Consider the following 20,172-nt stretch of genomic DNA (forward strand, 5'->3'; position numbering starts at 1 on the left):
GCTTTATTGACCGAGGGAGCTTCCGGGTCATGTGGCCAGCATGACTAAGCTGCTTCTGGCGAACCAGAGCAGCGCACGGAAACACTGTTTACCTTCCCGCTGGAGCGGTACCTATTTATCTACTTGCACTTTGTGCTTTCAAACTGCTAGGTGGGCAGGAGCAGGGACCGAGCAACGGGAGCTCACCCCGTCGCCGGGATTCAAACCACCAACCTTCTGATCGGCAGGTCCTAGGCTCTGTGGTTTAACCCACAGTGCCACCTGCGTCACTGCAGTGTGACCTACTTACACCCAGTTGAAAGCAGGCCCTACTGTGTTCATGGGATATATACATGTGTGCATTGGACTGTAGTCTATGATCCCAATCCAGCTCAACGCTGTACAGTGGTACTTTCTGGGACTGATGCGAGTTGTAGCTCAGCAACATCTCAAAGGTCACAAGTTCCCCACCCTAGGTGTATAATCATTTCCTATTAGCATACCTCAACATAGATGGGAATTCAGGACTCAGCGTGAGAAAGTGAGAAGCCATGATTGTAGAATCGTATTGTTGGAAGGGAACCCAGGGTTCATCTAGTCCAACCCCCTGCAATGCAGGAATCTCAGCTAAAGCATCCATGACAGATGGCCCTCCAAGCTCTGCTTAAAAACCACCAAGGAAGGAGAGTCCACAACCTCCTGAGGAGACCGTTCCATGGTGGCTTCAGGGTTTTCGTGACAGTCCCGGCATTGTCAGGTCAGTTGGAGACAATGATACAGTGGTACCTCGGGTTAAGAACTTAATTCGTTCTGGAGGTCTGTTCTTAACCTGCATGGCCCCACAGTATGCCAACATCTTCATGGCAGACTTAGAACAACGTTTCCTAAACTCCTACCCACTCAAACCTCTCTTGTACCTGCGATACATTGACGATATTTTTATCATCTGGACACATGGTCAACAGACCCTGGACACCTTCCACCAGAAATTCAATGACTTTCACCCCACAATCAACCTAACAATGAATCTATGCAAGAAATACATTTTTTGGACACTACTATAAAAATACAGGGTGGGCGCATAGACACCACCTTATACCGTAAACCAACTGACCGACAAACATATCTACATGCCTCTAGCTACCATACCAAACATACCAAGCAGTCCATTGTATATAGCCAGGCACTACGTTACAGCCGCATCTGTTCCAATTCTACAGATGGAGACTCTCACCTAAGAGATCTACAGCAAACCCTTTTAGAACTAAAATACCCAGCAGATGAAGTTAGACAACAGATCAACAGAGCCAGACTGATACCCAGAGAGAACCTGCTGCAAGATAGACCCAAAAAAGAAAATAACAGAACACATTTAGTCATCACATACAGCTCCCAAGTTAAAACAGTACAACGCATCATCAGAGATCTACAACCTTTCCTGGACAATGACAGTTCTCTTTCTCAAGCTCTGGGAGGAAGACCTTTCATTGCCTACAGACAGCCACCCAATCTTAAACAACTCCTAACCCACAATAATACTACAACCAGACTTAACACGGACACTGGCACCAGAGCCTGCAATAAACCCAGATGCCAACTTTGCTGCCACATACACCCGGACAACACCATTACTGGCTCCAACAACATCACACATACCATCTCGGGACTATTTAATTGCTCATCGTCTAACATTGTGTATGCCATCAAATGCCAACAGTGTCCTTCAGCTCTCTATATTGGACAAACAGGCCAAACCTTACGCCAAAGAATAAACGAACATAAATCTGACATCAGAAATCACAAGACAGAGAAACCAGTAGGAGAACACTTCAATCTCCCAGGACATTCTATACAAGATCTCAAAGTAGCTGTTTTACTACAAAGGAATTTCAGAAATAGACTGGAAAGAGAAGCTGCTGAATTGCAACTTATCACCAAACTTAAAACCATGGAGAGACCTGGTCTGAACAAAGACATTGGATTCTTATCTCATTATACATGACAAAGCCATTTTTCACCTTCTCACCCCTTGCCTTTTCCTGTAAGACCTATTGCAGTCGTTAAGAGTCGTCAACAGGCTCATCACAGCTATCTGCCAATCACCCATTCCCACCACCCTTCTGAGTAATACCCCTCCCCACCTTCTCACTATATAGAAGGGTCTGGTGACTTCTGTTTCAGTGTATCTGAAGAAGTGTGCATGCACACAAAAGCTCATACCAAGAACTAACTTAGTTGGTCTTTAAGGTGCTACTGGAAGGAATTTTTTTGTTTTGTTCTTAACCTGAAACTGTTCTTAACCTGAGGTACCACTTTAGCTAATGCGGCCTCCCGCCACTGCCGCACGATTTCTGTTCTCATCCTGAAGAAAAGTTCTTAACTTGAGGTACTATTTCTGGGTTAGTGGAGTCTGTAACCTGAAGCATCTGTAACTCGAGGTACCACTGTAGTCTATGATCCCAATCCCTTAGGACACACACAGAGAGAGAGAGAGAGAGAGAGAGAGAAGCTGAGAATGGCCAAGTAAGTCCAACACAACTTCCACTAAGGAGGACATTTCCGAAAACAATAATAACGAGATTGGTAAAAAGGAAGATGAAAGGGGAATTCGGGGGGGGGGAATATTCAAAGCCACAATAGTAGATCAGCTAGACTACGTACTCCAAATCAGGTAAGGTACTACCAAAGGCCAAGAGGACACCAGCATGGGTAGCAAGAGGAGACCAGAAGGTTTACTTCAGAACATGGGAATCTTGACCAAATAGGTGTGTCCAGAGCAGTGATCTTTGAGAATTCAAATGTGAACTTGCTGACCTTGCAACAAAAATATATAACTTGTCTCTGTGATCGACCTCTGTACAGGAGAACTGTAAAGTTGCCAAGGCAATGCCAAGTTTTTTAGAAAATGGATAATGGTGGGTGGGTCTGGGAAATCAGGCAACTTTCTTCGGTGCCTGTTCTGGGTAAATTGGTTGAAAGCTTATTTGAAGATAAAATGATCACATGTAATGTGAAGAATATAAATATAAAATGAAAAAGAATCAGCATGGCTTCTGTAAAGGTAAGTCTTGCCTCAATAACCTTTTAGAGTTCTTTGAAAGCATCAGCAAGCAGGTACAGCGAGGGGGGAAAGTATTTGATCCCCTGCTAAATTTGCCCGTTTGCCCCCTGACGAAGAAATGACCAGTCCATAATTTTAATAGTAGGTTTATTGTAGCTGTGAGAGACAGAATAACAACAGGAAAAACCCCAGAAACCTAGAAGACAAAAGTCAGAGATTGATGTGCATTGTAATGAGGGAAATAAACACTTGATCCCTTTGCAAAAGATGACTTGCTACTTGGTGGCAAAACCCTTGTTGGCAATTACAGAGGTCAGACATCTCTTGTAGGTGGCCACCAGGTTTGCACACGTCTCAGGAGGTATTTTGTCCCACTCCTCTTTGCAGATCCTCTCCAAGTCAGTGAGATTTTGAGGCTGATGTGTAGCTACTCGAACCTTCAGCTCCCTCCACAGATTTTTGATGGGATTATTGTCTGGAGACTGGCTAGGCCACTCCAGGACCTTAATGTGCTTCTTCTTGAGCCACTCCTTTGTTGCCTTGGCCGTGTGTTTTGGGTAACTGTCATGCTGGAATACCCATCCTCAACCCATTTCCTTTTTTTTTTTAATGATATTTATTCAGAATTTCAAAAATACATGGGTATATAGAAAAGAAAGGAAAAAAAAACAGGAAAATACAACAACAAAAAAGAAAAAAAGAATAAAAAGCAAAAATACAAAAAAAATATACAAATCCAAATTGCATCTTTTCATTTGCTTGTCTCTTGGACCTCCTCACACCTCCCTTTTTGTATTCTAACTTAATTCATTATTTCAGCAAATTCTTCCCATATTTCTCAATTTTTATTTAGATAGTTTATCTTAACAATCTGTCTTTTTTATTAACTCAGCATATCCTTTCCAACTTTTACTATATTCTGTTATTCAATTTGCCGTTGATTTCTTTAACCTTATCTTGCCTTAAAAACCATAAAGTTTCAAAATTTAAACCATATTTATACATAACTCCTTCGAGCCTTTCTACTAAAGCCAATTTGTTCCTTTCCAGCATATTCCCTGTTATTTCATTAGTATTACACTAATTCCAAAAATAGAAAGAAATTTTCCTTTTATAAACTTTTCCCCTCTAATTTTATCCAGCGTCCCTTCTTCCTGGTCTCGGGTTATGTCAGTCCTTTCTAACCATTACATCCAGTCCATCAATCTGGTGTTCTTATGTCCGAGGCTCTTAAGTCTCTTCTATGCCCCCTCTGCAAATTTTCTTGTTCTTGTTTGTGCTTACACCCTTCTTTATCCCTTGTTGGTTTCTTTCGTAGTTTCTTCCCTTTCTCCTTGAGGAGTGGGTCTTTGGGGAATTCCAACCGGTGGTAATCTCCATTTTCTTTCATTAAGCTAGCCCAACCCATTTCCAATGCCCTGGCTGAGGGAAGGAGGTGCTCACCCAATGGTCCTGTCCATTGTCCCTTCGATGTGGTGAAGGTGTCCTGTCCCCTTAGCAGAAAAACACCCTCAAAGCATAATATGTCCCCCCTCCATGTTTGACGGTAGGGATGGTGTTCTTGGGGTTGTAGGCAGCATTCCTCCTCCTCCAAACACGACGAGTTGAGTTGATGCCAAAGAGCTCAATTTTGGTCCCATCTGACCACAACACTTTCACCCAGTTCTCCTCTGGGTCATTCAGATATTCCAGGTGTGGTCTGACCAAGGCAGAATAGAGTGGGGCTATTACTCCCCTTGATCTGGACACAGAATTGCAGCTTAAGTTTCAACTAGCTTGGCATTGGGTTGAGACTCTCAATAGCTTAAATCAGTAATAGCCACTGTGGTGACATCCCCATGTGGGACTCACTCCCATCATCCCCAGTCAGCAAGGCCAGTGGTCTGGGATGATGGGAATGGTAGTCTATCAACATCTGGAGGATCTTCCAACTGCTCCTCTGCCCTGAATGAATTGTAGTCTTGCTTTCTGAGCACTGACCGCTTGCTGCTTCAGACATGGACAACGGTTTTGACTCCAAACCCCCAAAAGCTACAAAGAAGGCCAGATTTTGCAGACTCTTGATAACTAATTCAGATAGCGGAGGCAGCACTCCACTAGGCGAAATCATGGGAGGCCTCAGCTCCCCATCCCTTTCACAGTAAATCAACCACCTGGATTCTCTTGTTTTTATTTTTAATTTATTTGGTTTTTCAAATTAAAGTTTTACAGATATAGATCAAACATTAAGAATAAAAACAAGATTCCAAGGAATCTCCTGGACTTCCATCCTCCCCTTTGTGGGTCCCACGGTAATTTAATCACTTCCTCCCGCATCTTTTTTGATGATCCAAATCTTTTACTTCTCCACTGTGTTCCAATCCTACTAACAATTTTAACTGTTTACAATGGTCTTTAGGATAAGTTACAAATTTTCCCTATTCCTTATTGAAATTTTGGTCTTCTTGATTTCTGATTCTTCTGGTCATTTTAGCCATTTCATCAAAGTCCACCAACCCCCTGGATTCCCTATCTCAAGGCAAGGGGTGTGAGAATTGAACTATGAATACAGATAGCTGAGTGACCAAGAACCCTCCTACCTGTCCAAACCTCAATCTCCTCCCTGTGTGGCCCCTGAAATATTGCCCATAATAGAACGTGGCACTGGGCTGAAAAAGATTCCCCAATCCTGCTAACAATACTGATATTATACCTGCTGCTTGAAGTCCTGGAATGCCAGCTCCTGCTCCAGCGCTGATATTCTCACATCCCTTTTTGGGGGTTGGGGGAGCACACTCTGATTCCGTAGAATTGTAGTGTTGGAATGGACCCCAAGGGTCATCTAGTCCAACCCCCTGCAATGCAGGAAATTTTTTTTTGCCCAAGGTGGAACTCGAACCCACAACCCTAAAATCAAGTCTCATGCTCTACCTACAACTAGAGCCCATGTGGTGCATGGGCTCTAGTTGTCAGACTAGGAGCTGGGAGACAAGGTTCAACTCATTCACGGGGTGACCTTGGGCCAATCACAGCCTTTCTCAGTGCCGGACCTACGTCACAGGGTTGTTGGGATGATAAATGGAGGGAGAGGGAGAACCAGGTACCTCTTTGGAAAAAAGGTGGAATATAAATATAATAAGATGCCCGGCACCCCTTCCTTTTGTTTTCTTCCACATGGGAATGAGAACACTGACCTTCTTGCAGGGTTGCCGTAAGGAGTACTCTGATAATATATGTGGGGCTGCTTTGGAATGCAGTATATGGGCTACTATTAAAATGAGGCTGCATTTGAAATTTTATTTTAACCCCAATTATAAATTGGTTTCTTTCTTTCTTTCTCCCCCCCCCCCATTATGTTTTTATTGTAATTTTACTGGTGTTAGCTGCCCTGAGCCAGGCTCTGGCCGGGGAGGGTGTGGTATAAATAAAAGTATTATTATTATTATTATTATTATTATTATTATTATTATTATACTTTAAAAGCCATATATCAGGGGTGCCAACTTGAATAAAATATGGGGCGGGAGGCAGGTAAGCCCTTCTTGATCACATGACGCAGTGCACACACACCATTTAAAAGGCAATGTCCATCAACTGGTGGGGGGCAGCCCCCTCAAACATTTTATGGGGGGGCATGAAGACCCTTCAACCACTAGGAGTTGGCTCCTATAGGCGTCATGGTTGGAATTCGAACTGGGAGTTGTTGCTGTTGTTTAGTCTGGTCGTGTCTCCATGGACCAGAGCACGCCAGGCACTCCTGTCTTCCACTGCCTCCTGCAGTTTGGTCAAACTCATGTTGGTAGCTTCGAGAACACTGTCCAACCATCTCGTCCTCCGTCGTCCCCTTCTCCTTGTGCCCTCCATCTTTTCCAACATCAGGGTCTTTTCCAGGGAGTCTTCTCTTCTCATGAGGTGGCCAAAGTATTGGAGCCTCAGCTTCAGGATCTGTCCTTCCAGTGAGCACTCAGGGCTGATTTCCTTCAGAATGGAGAGGCTTGATCTTCTTGTAGTCCATGGGACTCTCAAGAGTCTCCTCCAGCACCATAATTCAAAAGCATCAATTCTTCGGTGATCAGCCTTCTTTATGGTCCAGCTCTCACTTCCATACATCACTACTGGGAAAACCATTGCTTTTACTATACAGACCTTTTTTGGCAAGGTCGGACTGGGAGACCTGAGTTCAAATCCCCACTCAGCCAAGAAGGGTGACCTTGGGCCAGTCACCGTCTCTTAGCCTACCTCACAGGGTTCTTGAGAGTACGAACGGGGAGGGAGTGGTATAAAAATGTAGCAAATCAAATGAGCCTCGGCGGTGCTTCTCAGTGGCGTAGCGTAGGGGGTGCAGGGGGAGCCGGCCGCACCGGGCGCAACATCTGGGGGTTAGGGTTAGGGGGCGCAAATCCACAGGTTAGGGGGCGCAAATCCACGGGTTAGGGGGTGCAAATTACTTGCCTTGCCCCGGGTGCTGACAACCCACGCTACGCCACTGGTGCTTCTGGCCCTTTCCTTTACGCCGTCGGGGGCGAGCGGCTTTTACGCGAGGCCGCTTCTCCTTTAAGAGGCTGGCGCTCGGCCGGCTATGCCCGAGGCCGTCCCTAGTCCCCCCGGCCCAGGGCGTGTCTGTCCCCGGGGTGGCACCGGCCACAGGGAGGGAGGGAGCGGAGCTGGCGGTGCTGGTCGTGCGCGGAGGCCGGCCAGGAGCGCGCGGATCCGGGGAAGCGGAGAGGAAGCCCGGGCCCCCAAGGCCTACCCGGCGCCGGCTCCGGGAGGACCCCCTGGACGTCTCCATCTTTGCGCCGCGCCTTGGCCGCGGAAGATGCGCATCCTCCTCCTTGGAGCTGCTGCTGGCGGCGGCGGCGGCGCTCGTGTCCGGGGAGCGCAGTGATTAGCCAGATGGGGACCGGCCTGCCCGGCTGACGGAGCGGGGGGAAAGGAGGAGGAGGAAGAGGAGGAGGAGGAGCGGGCGCTTTTGTTGCCGCTGCAGCCGCTGGATCGTCGGCTGCGAGGAGAGGCTGCGCTGCCGGGCGGAGGTAAGGGGCGGCGGGGCGCAGGATCCGCATCTGGGGTATTGGGGTGGGGAGATCGGGGTTAGGAGACGAGATGGATTATGGTGCGGAGCGGGCAGAGGCTCGGGCCGCCCGGGGATGGAGCTGGTGGGGGAGGGGAGGTCTGGATGGATGGAGAGGCAATGATGGCGCGGAGCAAAGGATGTCCAGTCCTGGCGAAAGGATGCTTTTTCTCTGCTGTTGCTGCTGCTGGTCCTCGCTAGCGCTTAACCTGATGCTGGCTCAGATCTCTGCTGAGCACCGCTTGGAGGGGTTCATCTTGCGTCCTCCCCTCTTTCAACACCCCCACCCCACAAATATTTGGTGTTTCGGTTTGCCTCCACGGTGTGACTTTGCAGGAGGGAAAAGGCACGGCTGTGGTCTTTACTTAGCCCCACAAGTAATCTTGACGGGGAGGGAGGGAGGCGGAAGGATGCCCTCTCCATCCCTACCCCCCTTTGCGAAGAACAGCCCCCATCTCTTCCCCCCCCCCACCCCACCTGCTGGGATGGTTGCAGGGACGGCAGAGAGGGCGCAGCAGCCTCAATCGAACTGTAGATGAAGGATGGATTTGCGCCATCGATGGCTTGGATGGGGTTTCACTCTCTGCGCTTCCTCTCCGCTCCCCACCCCCCCCACCCGTCCACTTTGCTTAGAGCCGGAGATGGAAGGATGCGGCTGCTTCGAGGCCAAGTGGCTGGCTGGGGCTGCCCTCCCCGTGGCCTGCCTTTGCCCGCAGAGTGGTCCTCCTTGGGCCCTGTATGGAGGATGCTGGAGGAAAAAGAGAGGAGGCGAGTGAAGGATGAGGAGGCAGATGGACTGAGATTCCCCAGGGCTGGCAGCTGGGGAAGGGGGAGGGGGAGCCAGGACCCAGGCGAGGGGAGGGGAGAAGAGGGGATTCTGTTTTCATGGTCTCCAGCGCCAGAGCCATACAAGAGTTTTGTGTGCTTGCACCTCTCCCCTTTATCTAATTTAGAATAACCACTACTAACCACTGCCCCTTCAAACCTGCCTGACAAGAGCAACCTCTGCTGTGGAAATCCTGCCCCAACGATTAGATGTTCGAGGTCTGCTATACTGTAGTTAATAATGAGGAAATGTACTCTGCATGTGCTCAGAGGCACGCTCTTTCTCTTGTTACGTGTTGGCTTTATCTTTCAGATCTGGTGCTCCAAAACAAACAAAACCCTACATTCAGCACATATTTTATGCTCTGAGAAAAATGACCGCCACACTGGCCCTATATTTAGAATTGTGAAAACAAATTAGAATCCCCCCCCCCCCGGCCTACAAAACAAGGAAGGCCACCCTCCCACCTCACTTATCGTTTTCATACTACCCTGAATATGGGATTCACTAGATTGTAAAAATGGTGTTACAGGGGCAGCTCATTTCCATGAAGTGAATTCAGGAGTGTATTGCTAAGGTTGTGGAAGAGAACAGCTGTCGTCTCCTCTTCCCCCATGGAAGAACTATGACTGTTGGAGTCGGGGGAGATGTTTTTTAGGTAGGGAGAGTCATTTGCTGGAGCAAACGAAAGCAAATCCACCCCTCTCCATTCTGCTTTTCCACCCATCTGTCTCATTTCAATAGTCTCATTATGCAATCTTTGGTAGCTTCCCCCCAATTTTTTTTATTATTTTAGGATTGGGGGGGGGAGATATCAGGTGCTATGAAGCAAAGGGGCTCAGCTGGGGCTTATAAACTAGAATATGGACAATAAAGAGTCTCCTTTTTTGCCACACACTTCCTATATGACCTTGGGAAAGTCACTTATCTCCTGTAGGCCTCCAGCCCTCCACAACAGGCATGCCACATGGCTATAGGGTGGGTGGGGGTTATGTTGCTGTATTCACGAAGTGGTTCCCAACTAGCTTAGGACTATAGAACCCCATTTTTCAAAAGCCATCCCATGGACCCCCTACTTTTGAAAATGTTGTGGTAGCTTTTGTTATGTGAATGGTGTTATATGATCTGTTCAGCCGCTGCAGTGAGGGGGTTAGGATCAGCATGTATTTCTGATATGGAGCTGGGGCTCGTGGAAGCACAGAGGGGTTTGCCTTTAAGCAAGTTTGTGCTGTTGAAAAAGGAGGGGGCACGGAAGTGCTTCATGGCCTCATCCAGCAGGGGGCACTATGCACCCCCCCCCCACTATCTTGGTCTGGTCAGATGCGACCATGCGAATCCTTTGAATCAATTCTTCAGAACATAGCAGCTCATTTGTTTCGTTTTTGTTTTGTTTGACACCAGGGTTCCTTATCGGTGTTTTTGGCATGTGATTTTGGTACAAACCTGAGGACAGATGAAACCTCCACTTAGGGGCTGCACCTCTCAGACTGAGGGATTTTGGGTTGGAATAAACTGTATATTGACCGTCTCATGTGTGTTTGGGAAAGGTCTGGGGTTAATTTATCTACCAGGGCCATAGCTCAAGGATTTGCTTTGCAATACAGATGGTCTCAGGTACAATCTCTGGCATTTCCAAGTTGGGCTGCGAAAGACTCGTCTCTGGCAGCTTCCCATGTTCCTGTGTTTGTTCCCAAGCTGGAGATGTTCTGTCTCCAATGTCCCCAGCAGGATGCCTCTGAAGACCAGCTGCTGGGAATTGCAGGTAGGCAAAGGGATGTTGTCCTCAGGTCCTGCCTACAGGTTTCCTTTAGGTATCTTGTTGACCACTGCAAGGCAAGGACTCTAGACTAGATGGGCCTTTGGCCTGATACAGCAGGACTCCTGCCCATCACAAGCCTTCAACAGTTTTTAAAGGCTATACCTATGATGGTATCTCCAACCGTTGGTTGCTCCCTGCTCCTGCCAACCTAGCAGTTCGAAAGCACATCAAAGCACAAGTAGATAAATAGGTACCGCTCCAGCGGGAAGGTAAACTGCGTTTCCATGCGCTGCTCTGGTTTGCCAGAAGCAGCTTAGTCATGCTGGCCACATGACCCGGAAGCTGTATGCTGGCTCCCTCAGCCAATAAAGCAAGATGAGCACTGCAACCCCAGACCTAATGGCCAGGGGTCCCTTTACCTTTACCTTTATACCTATGGTGGGATCTCCAACTACCACAAACAAAATAATTCTGTTTGAAAGATATGCTTCTGTGTGCCTGCTGTACTGTGCAGCAGGGAAGGCAACAGGGTACAGTGGTAACTCGGGTTAAGTACTTAATTCGTTCCGGAGGCCCATTCTTAACCTGAAACTGTTCTTAACCTGAAGCACCACTTTAGCTAATGGGGCCTCCTGCTGCCGCCGCAACACTGGAGCACAATTTCTGTTCTCATCCTGAAGCAAAGTTCTTAACCTGAGGTACTATTTCTGCATTAGCGGAGTCTGTAACCTGAAGCGTCTGTAACCTGAAGCGTATGTAACCCAAGGTACCACTGTATTCGGTTTCTCTTTGGGTTAACTCTCAGTGTTAGAATAGAAACTCAGATATATAAGCTAGGTGCCCAATGGCTCGTTAAACCAGGGTTGCAGTTGCCAGCACAGAATGTCTAGTTGCCATTTTGGGGCCAGTTGTATTTTGCAGTACGTGTTTTTGGTTCCTGCAATTCATTCTGATTGTGCGGATAAAATATAATGGATAGAATTCGACAGGGTGTCTTGTTAGTGTGTGAAAACAGGCAAGATCCAAAGATCCCCAGTTATGTACCTGCAGGTGGCATCTTCACTTGGTCACAAAGGCACAAAACGTGCCTGGCACCTGGTGAATTTCAAAAATTGCTCTGGAACACTTGCATACATTATGAAAATGAAACCAATTGGCATATTGTTTAGTTTTGTATAATTTATACTCTTTCTAGCAGAGATTTGGTGAAAGAGCTATTCCCAAGCCCCATACCCTGACTAGTAGAAATATTACTAAGACTATTCCAACAGGTGGAAAATAGCATGTTCTGATCCCACTAATTAACATGGAGCCAGGATTGTCAGGTAGATTTCCTGCCCAAACCTTTTGGAAATGAAATAAATGTTGCATATGAGATGTCTCCAATAGTTTGTAAAATCTGTCTATTTTTTAGGCCATTTTGTCCTGCCGTTCCTCCAAGCAACTAATGGATCACCTCACTTCCCATTTTATCCTCACAACAGCCCTGTGAAGTAGGTTAGGCTGAGACAAGCAACTGGGTCAAGGTCACCCAGGGAGCTGTGTAGATGGGTGTGAATTCAAATCTGTGTAAATTCTACTTGTACACTGGCCCTCATTCTGTCAACCTTGGTGTTTATCAGCCTGGTGGGATTCAGTAAGAATCCAGTAAGCGCCTATCTGCATAACTCCACCCCTTCATTTGCATATCCCACCCTGGGTTCTGTGTCTTGGTCACTCCAGAACATGGATTGTCAACTGAGCGCTGTCCAGACGTTTGTTGGACTACAACTCCCATCATCCCTTACCATTGGCCATGCTGGCTGGGGCTGATGGGAGTCGTAGTTCAAGAATTCAAAGTTGGCCATCTCTGCTCTAGAGTGTGACACGATGCAGAAGCTGCCTTTTATGCTGGAAACCAAAACAAAGAGGAGATACTGTTCTTCATAGGTAGTGGGTGGTAGCACTGGGGGAAAAAACCAAAAGTCCTGGCCAGCAAGGCATTGCCTCCAATTGCACATCACTATAAAATGCAGTGTTCACCAAATGTCTACTCAGAGTAAACCCACTGAAATGCATAAACATGGCTAAGTTAGGTCCATTCATTTCAATGTGTCTACTCAGAGTAAACCTTTGTTGACTACTATCCCATATTTCTAATTGCACATTAATGGGTTTCATCGTCATCCCTTGCCCCGAGCTCTCTTTTCATGAAACTGCTGATACCGTTTTTGTGATTCTTACTGCCTCAACAGCTGTGATTCCTATGTTGCAGGGGGTTGGTCTAGATGACCCTTTGTCTCCTTTCCAGCTCTATGGCTTTATGATTCTGCGACAGGACTACAGTGCCCAGAGTTCTTTTGTGGGAGAGTTTTGGAACCCAGTTTCCATCCATAGTGCAGATGTGCTCTAGAACTAGATTTCCTCCTTGCGCCAAGGACTGAATGTAAACATCCTTGCTCCGTGCTCTAATTGCCAGGCAACAATACCCCCTGGGTTAATTAAAAGCGCCAGCAATGCGCATCTATGTACAAATGCTCATTGTCCTTGCCGTGAGAGTCCCTCCTTCGTCTCGGTGGAAGCATGTGGTTAGTGTGGGTTAGACCTGGTGGTGTGCAAGATTGCTGTCACTGGGTCGCATGGGAGCTACCACATATATTCTCTTTGCTATGATATTTGATTTCAGCCTGTGTTTGAGGCATCACACACACACACAAACACACTTGTGATTCTAGCTGTTGCGGCGGAATCAGATCCTTTAAGGAAAGTGTCTCCTGCTGAGGTTTGGAGGCAGCTATGATTATGGATGTGTATTTTTGTCAGCTTGGCTTTGTTGGAAGCGATGCTTTTTTGAAAACCGCATCCAGTCAATTCTCAAATTTTAAGCAGTGTTCCGGGTAGCGAAGGACAGAATCCGATAGGATTTATGACGAAAACTTGGCAAGACCGAAATGGCTCTGCCCAGAACAACTTCATCTGCCAGCCAAGCTCCGCTCCAAAAGCTCTGATTTTGTACAGCCAATAGAATTATGGTGTGTAAATGAGGCAGAGAGGAAAGGATATCGGTTGGCCACATTGCTTCTCACGTCAGAATGGTCCCAGACAGTTCAGATTCACCTGACTTTGCTGATATCATCCTGGCAAGACTTTGGGGTGGCAGAGATTTCTGATTCTAGGGGAAAAGTAAATCAGCCACCACTGCTGGCAGCTGGCTTGTCGGAGGGCAAAGTTTGTTCAGTGCCAGGACATAAACACAACATGCCCAGGGTGTCATATGCCTTTTGATTTCTTTTGAATTGAGTTTTGGCTGGCCTACACCAGGGTGGAGTACCTGTAGACCTCTAGATGTTGTTGGGCTCTGATGATGGGAGTTGTATTCCAGCATCATCCGAGGGCTCTACGTAAGTCCAGCACTCAGGAACCTTGCTGAAAGCCTTGCTGGTAAATATTCTGAATTAAATTCAAATATTGTTTCCCGTTGCTGAAGGAAAGAGCAAGAATGAAATAGTCGTACTGCAATATTTGGAAGATAGGAGGCAGACTGAAACATTTGATGATGCCGTGCTTGCTTTCTATTGCTTAATAAAAGTGCAAAGCTTTGGTTTACGTAGCTTAATAAAAGTGGAAAGCTTCTCTTCCACTAGCATTTACATTTTAAGATAAACTGGGAGTGTTAAATACATCTGTGAAGAAGATAAGGCAAGGAGTTCTGATTCAGTTGAAAAGCCACTACCCTGAGTTGTGTCTACTCTAATTCTCCCCTCAGTACAGCTGGTGTTCTCTCACTTTTTACAGAAAACCTAAATGACATCATTGTCCAAGTGCTGCAGCACACTGATTTCTCCCTTGTTTTTCCAGACCTGATTTGTGATTTTTCTACAATTGCAGAACCAGCCTCTCCAGTGTAGACTCCTGTGCCTTTAATTAAAAGTTTCCTGTTTACAGGTCCTGTTACTTTATTTCTTCTTATTGATCACCAGGCAATCATTGATGAGCAAATGGGACCTGCAGCAAAATGTTGCAGTGTATAGTGCTCCTGGTCTGGGTGCCAGCCAGCCATGTCCTTTTTTTAAAGGATACTGTACTCCATTGCATTCCCTCTTCTTCTGATGTTGTTTTCCTCCACCACTACCACCTTCCTAACTGTCAGTCAGCATTTCATGGCCACCGAGCTTCCTCATTAGTCCTCGTTAGGCTGTGTTTAAGGTCCCTCTCTCTTACATACAATTTTATTTTTTAAAAAATATGCTTCTGCAAACCAGAGTTTCCCTTAGCCTGCTGATACCTCCTTGTTCTCTGTGGATAGTCCTTTTTTGGTTACATAAGGATTAATATATTTCTGCAGATGTGGCAGTAGATGTGCTAGATAGATGTTTTTTCTCACTAATGGACTGAATGAGAGCCAAAGAACCGAAGATTAATCCTGACAAGAATGAGGCATTGTTGGTGGGGTGGGATGAATGGATGGGAGGTGACCTGGTTTGGATGGGACGACACTCCCTTTGAAGGAGCAGGTACATGGCTTGAAGGTACTGTCAATTGCTGTCACTTGGGGCTCAGATGGTTTTGCTGGCATGAAGTGTCTTCCATCAGATTTGGCTGGTAGCCCAGCTGTGCCCCTATCTGGACAGGGATAGCCTAACTTCTAGATTAGTTTACTGCAACACATTATATGCCTTTGAAGACGGTTTGGAAACTGCTGTTGGTGCAGAAGTCAGTGGCCAGGCTGCACACCAGACCAAAACAGTCTGAGCACATAACGGCTCAGGACCGCACTATCTCAAGGACCGCCTCTTTCCATATGAACCTACCCGGACCCTGAGATCATCTTCTGAGGCCCTCCTTCGTGTGCCTCCTTCTCAAAAGCTGAGGAGGGTGGCAACACGAGAACAGGACCTTCTCTGCGGTGGCTCCCTGTCTGTGGAATGCTCTCCCCAGGGAAGTTTGCCTGGTGCCTTCAATTATACACCTTTAGGTACCAGGCAAAAAAATTCCTTTTTAACCAGGCCTTTGGTCGACCTGATTTACATCTTATGCTCTTTTAAAATGGGGGGGGGGGTTTGGGGAGGCTATTGGGTTGTTTTTATTTTTGTTATGTATTTTGTGTTTTTATATTTTGATTTTATTCTGTGAACTGCCCTGAGACCCCTGGCTATAGTATATAAATTCTTTTTTAAAAAAGATATTTATTAAGTTTTTACCAAAAACAAGAGTACAAAAATACATGAAAAAGAAAAGAAAATTAAAAATACAACGTACAAAAGACAAAAAGAAAATAGATTTTTTTAAAAAAACAAATGTTTTTCAAAACTTTAAACTCATTTGCTTGTTTCTTTGACCTCCTCACACCTTCCCTTCTTGTATTCCCATTTACATAATCAAATCAGCAAATCCTTGCCCTCTTTCACTTATCTTAACTCTATATCTTAACCTATTACAACTCTATATTTCCATCCATTTATCAATTCATTTTTGCATATTCTTAATAGCTTTGTTGCTAATACCACTTATTTTAAATCCATTTATAGTATATAGATTCAATAAATAAATAAATAAATAAGTAAGAATAAAATAAATCCTGGCCTGACCTCACTGGCCACCAATTTGTGCTGGTTTTGATCAGCCTTATGCAGCTCTGGAACCAATACCTCAAGGACCACCTCTCCCCACATAGAATCACAGAATTGTAGAGTTGGAAGGGACCCCAGGGGTCATCTAGTCCAACCCCCTGCAATGCAGGAATCTCAGCTGAAGCATCCAGGACAGATGGCCACCCAACCTCTGCTTTAAAACCTCGAAGGAAGGAACTGACCCTGTGATCGTCATCTGAGGCCCTTCTCCATGTGCCCCCCTCCATGGGAGGTTCCAGGGGGAGGGTAACACCAGAACGGGGCCTTTTCAGTAGTGGCTCCCCACTTGTGGAATACTCTCCTCAGGAAGGCTCACCTGGCCCCATCATTTGGTTGCCAGGCCAAACCAGTTTTATTCCACAAAGCCTTTGGCTTTTAATTATAGGTGGGCTCCTTCAGTGGGTGGGATGTTTTAGTTTTCTCTTTGCAAAAACAGTATAGAGTAATACAGTAATAATAATTTATTATTTATACTCCGCCCATCTGGCTGGGTTTCCCCAGCCACTCTGGGTGGCTTTCAACAGAATATTAAAATACAATAGTCAGTTAAACATTAAAAGCTTCCCTAAACAGGGCTGCCTTCAGATGTCTTCTAAAAGTCTGGTAGTTGTTTTTCTCTTTGACATCTGGTGGGAGGGCGTTCCACAGGGCGGGTGCCACTACTGAGAAGGCCCTCTGCCTGGTTCCCTGTAACTTGGCTTCTTGCAGTGAGGGAACCGCCAGAAGGCCCTCGGCGCTGGACCTCAGTGTCCGGGCAGAACGATGGAGGTGGAGATGCTCCTTCAGGTATACTGGGCCGAGGCCGTTTAGGGCTTTAAAGATTAGCACCAACACTTTGAATTGTGCTTGGAAACGTACTGTGAAGAGCTGTATATGAAGAGCTGAGGGACCAAATTGTTCCCTGCACAAACCGAATCCTCTCTGGCTTTGCTGAGGAAGGTCTCTCGGGGAGGCTCTGCCTGTCGTGTCCCAAAATTTGGTGCAAGGTAGCTCAGTTCCCTGCTGCTGGGCCCTCAACCAAAGACAGAGGCTTTGGGGAAGGGGAGCAGCTGAAGAGGTAGCTGATTTTCTGCTCCATCTGAGGCAAAATAGGCAGCTGGTCACTGCAGGATCCCTGCTGTACCTCCTGTTCTTGGCTTAATTCATCCTCAGGCAGAGGAGGGGCAAGGAAGAGTGGCCTTCTCTCTCTCTCTCTCTCTCTCTCTCTCTCTCTCTCTCTCTCTCTCTTTCTGGGTGAGGGGGTGGGAGGGACGGAAGGCAATTGGCCAAAAGCCCTCGCAATGCAGGGAAAGAAATTGTGTTCAGGATGCTGAAGTGAAAAAACCTGCTCCATTTCCCCTTATGAGGTATCCAATAGGTCCTTTAGTGGGTTCCCTATCAGTAGGAGAAAATAACAGAGGCCAACCAGAGTATATTGAGAAGCAAAGCTGCTAGTAAGCCTCATCTTTACTCAAGGAACTGCAACAGGAACTGCAACACCACACGCAGGAGGGAGGAGGGAGCCAGAACAATGGTGCACAAGCCCTTATATAGACTTCTGAAATTACCCACCCTGTAGCTCAAGACCACCACCCCAAAAAACATCATACATATGTCATAAAAGGAGGCTGTCTACAGCAGAAATACATCACAGGAAGCTGTCTACAGCAGAAATCCTGTCTGCCAGGATACCTGACAATGGCCAGTGATTGCTTTACCTGGACAGCCCGGCCATTCTTTGTGATGGTCAATACTTTAATTCCTGAATTCAGGTCACAGGCTCACCCTGTGCCTGATAAATCTGGGTTCCAGCGAGATTTTGCCGGCCTCTCACAAGACCCAGTTCCCTCCTGTCATTGCAGAGGAGCTCACCTTGAAGAAGTTGTGCCAGAAGTTGTCATTTGTATTCCATCGGGTCAGTTTTGTGTGTGTGTTTTGGGCTGGTGAGTCACTTTCCCTCCATCTGATCTCTGCTGTAGACGGGGAAATGTTTTATCAATTACCCCCTAATCTCCTCCGTTAACAGTCTCTCTCTTGACTTCCAGGAAGCGCCTCTCGCGTTTTCCCACCGCTGCCTGAATCATGATGTTTTACTGTTGAAATTTAATGACCGTTGTCATTGTTGTGACGGCAGCCCTGGGAGAAAGTGAGCAAGGCAGTTTGGTCTGTGAGGCTCGTGGTGCCCTGTGCAGTATTGCTTCAGTCCATACTCTTATAGACTGGTAAATGGCTGGTGTAACACAGTGGCAGAGAGGCTAAACTATGACTCATAGAAGCATATGATTTTAGACTTGGAAGGAGAGTCCCGAGGGTCACCTAGTCCAACCCTAGCTGTGCAGGAACCTTTTCCCCCAACCTATGACCCTGAGGTTAAGAGTCTCATGAGGCATCAGTAGGTCCCAGGCTGGATCCTGCCTCTGCCACACAGGAAAACACTCCCCACCTCCTCAGCCTCCATTTCCTTCCACCTAAAATGTTTGTTTATTTCTTAAATCTCTGTACAGCCCTTCATTTGAGGATCGTGGGGCAGCTTACAACATACAAACACAAAAATACATGCCATAATAACAAGCAAAAACAATACCTGTTTAAAAGGTCATAGATTGTTTAATTAGCCAAAGGCCTATGAGGAGAGGAATGTTTTCACCTGGCACCTAAAGATATGTAAGGAAGGTGCCAGATGAGCAACCGTGGGAGAGCAAATGGGGAGCCACCACAGACAAGACTCCGTTCTTGTGTGTTAACACCCTCTAGAACTCTTATGGAGGAGGCACACAAAGAAGGGCCTCAGATGATGATATGGGGGGCAGTTAATAATACTTGCAGAAGGGTTGGGGGAACTTTTTCAGCCATATTCCTGAGCGCCATATTCCCTTCTATTGGCCACTCTGGAAATGCAAGGACAGGGTTGGGTTATCAATGAACACACACACACACACACACACACACACACACACACAGAGTTGTTGTTGGCATCTGTCTGAGAGACAATGGAGTGCACCTTAGGGGGACGGGGGTGTGAAGCAAAACCACTCCATTAGCAGCACTAAAGTGACTTTCCCAGGGTGAAATCCTGGGCTGTGTCTATGGAGGTCCTCGGCTCCCCAGATAGCAACTCCTTGCCTTCTCAGCCTCGCAGATGTGGTCCAAAGGAAAGCAGAGCAATATATTTGGCAGCAGCTGGGCTGCAGGACTTGCCGGAAGGAGAGTTTGGATTTGATATCCCTCTTTATCACTACCTGAAGGAGTCTCAAAGCGGCTAACAATCTCCTTTCCCTTCCTCATCCACAACAAACACTCTGTGAGGTGAGTGGGACTGAGAGACTTCAAAGCAGTGTGACTAGCCCAAGGTCGCCCAGCAGCTGCATGTGGAGGAGCGGAGATGCGAACCCAGTTCACCAGATTACGAGACTACCGCTCTTAACCACTACACCACACTGGGTGGCATACAAGGCACCATCCAACCATCTTAAGGACCCCAAGTTGGATTTGTGCAGGGTTTACTCCTTTGTCTAGATATCCCGCAAGGCAGCAGAGGTTTAGGATCAGAGTTTTTCTTCTCCTAGAGGGGCTACTTGCCCAGTTTGACGAGCCCCATCTATTCCCAAATTCCCTCTATGGCATGTGCAGAAACTGCCTTCTTCACTGTTGGACCCACTCTTGGTCTTGTCTGCTCAATGCACCAGGGCCTGTCGTCCCTAAGTTACTGTGGGTTTGCGACACATCAGCTACCCTCACCTGGTTTAGCCAGCCAGTTGAAGCCATTTCCTGGGGTGCAGTCACATGATGACAGTTTCTAGGAGCCACAGATGGGAGCTGAGTGCAAGGTGGGAACCAAAGGTGTATATCCCTACCCTGAGACTCCCCCCCCCCATGTATTTACAGTATTCAACAGATAACAACAACAACAAC

General features: G+C 46.8%; 1 protein-coding gene across 1 annotated transcript in view; it reads left to right on the forward strand.

The window, feature by feature from the left end:
- The first annotated feature begins 7,566 nt into the window (after positions 1-7,566).
- Positions 7,567-20,172, forward strand: part of MAP3K12 (mitogen-activated protein kinase kinase kinase 12) — a 112,023-nt gene continuing 99,417 nt past the window's right edge. The window contains exon 1 of the mRNA XM_081898545.1: positions 7,567-8,049. The gene's annotated coding sequence lies outside the window, so the exon portion shown is untranslated. The remainder of the gene's footprint in view (positions 8,050-20,172) is intronic.

This window comes from Podarcis melisellensis, assembly GCF_964234715.1.
Source record: "Podarcis melisellensis genome assembly, chromosome: 2".
NCBI lineage: Eukaryota > Metazoa > Chordata > Lepidosauria > Squamata > Lacertidae > Podarcis > Podarcis melisellensis.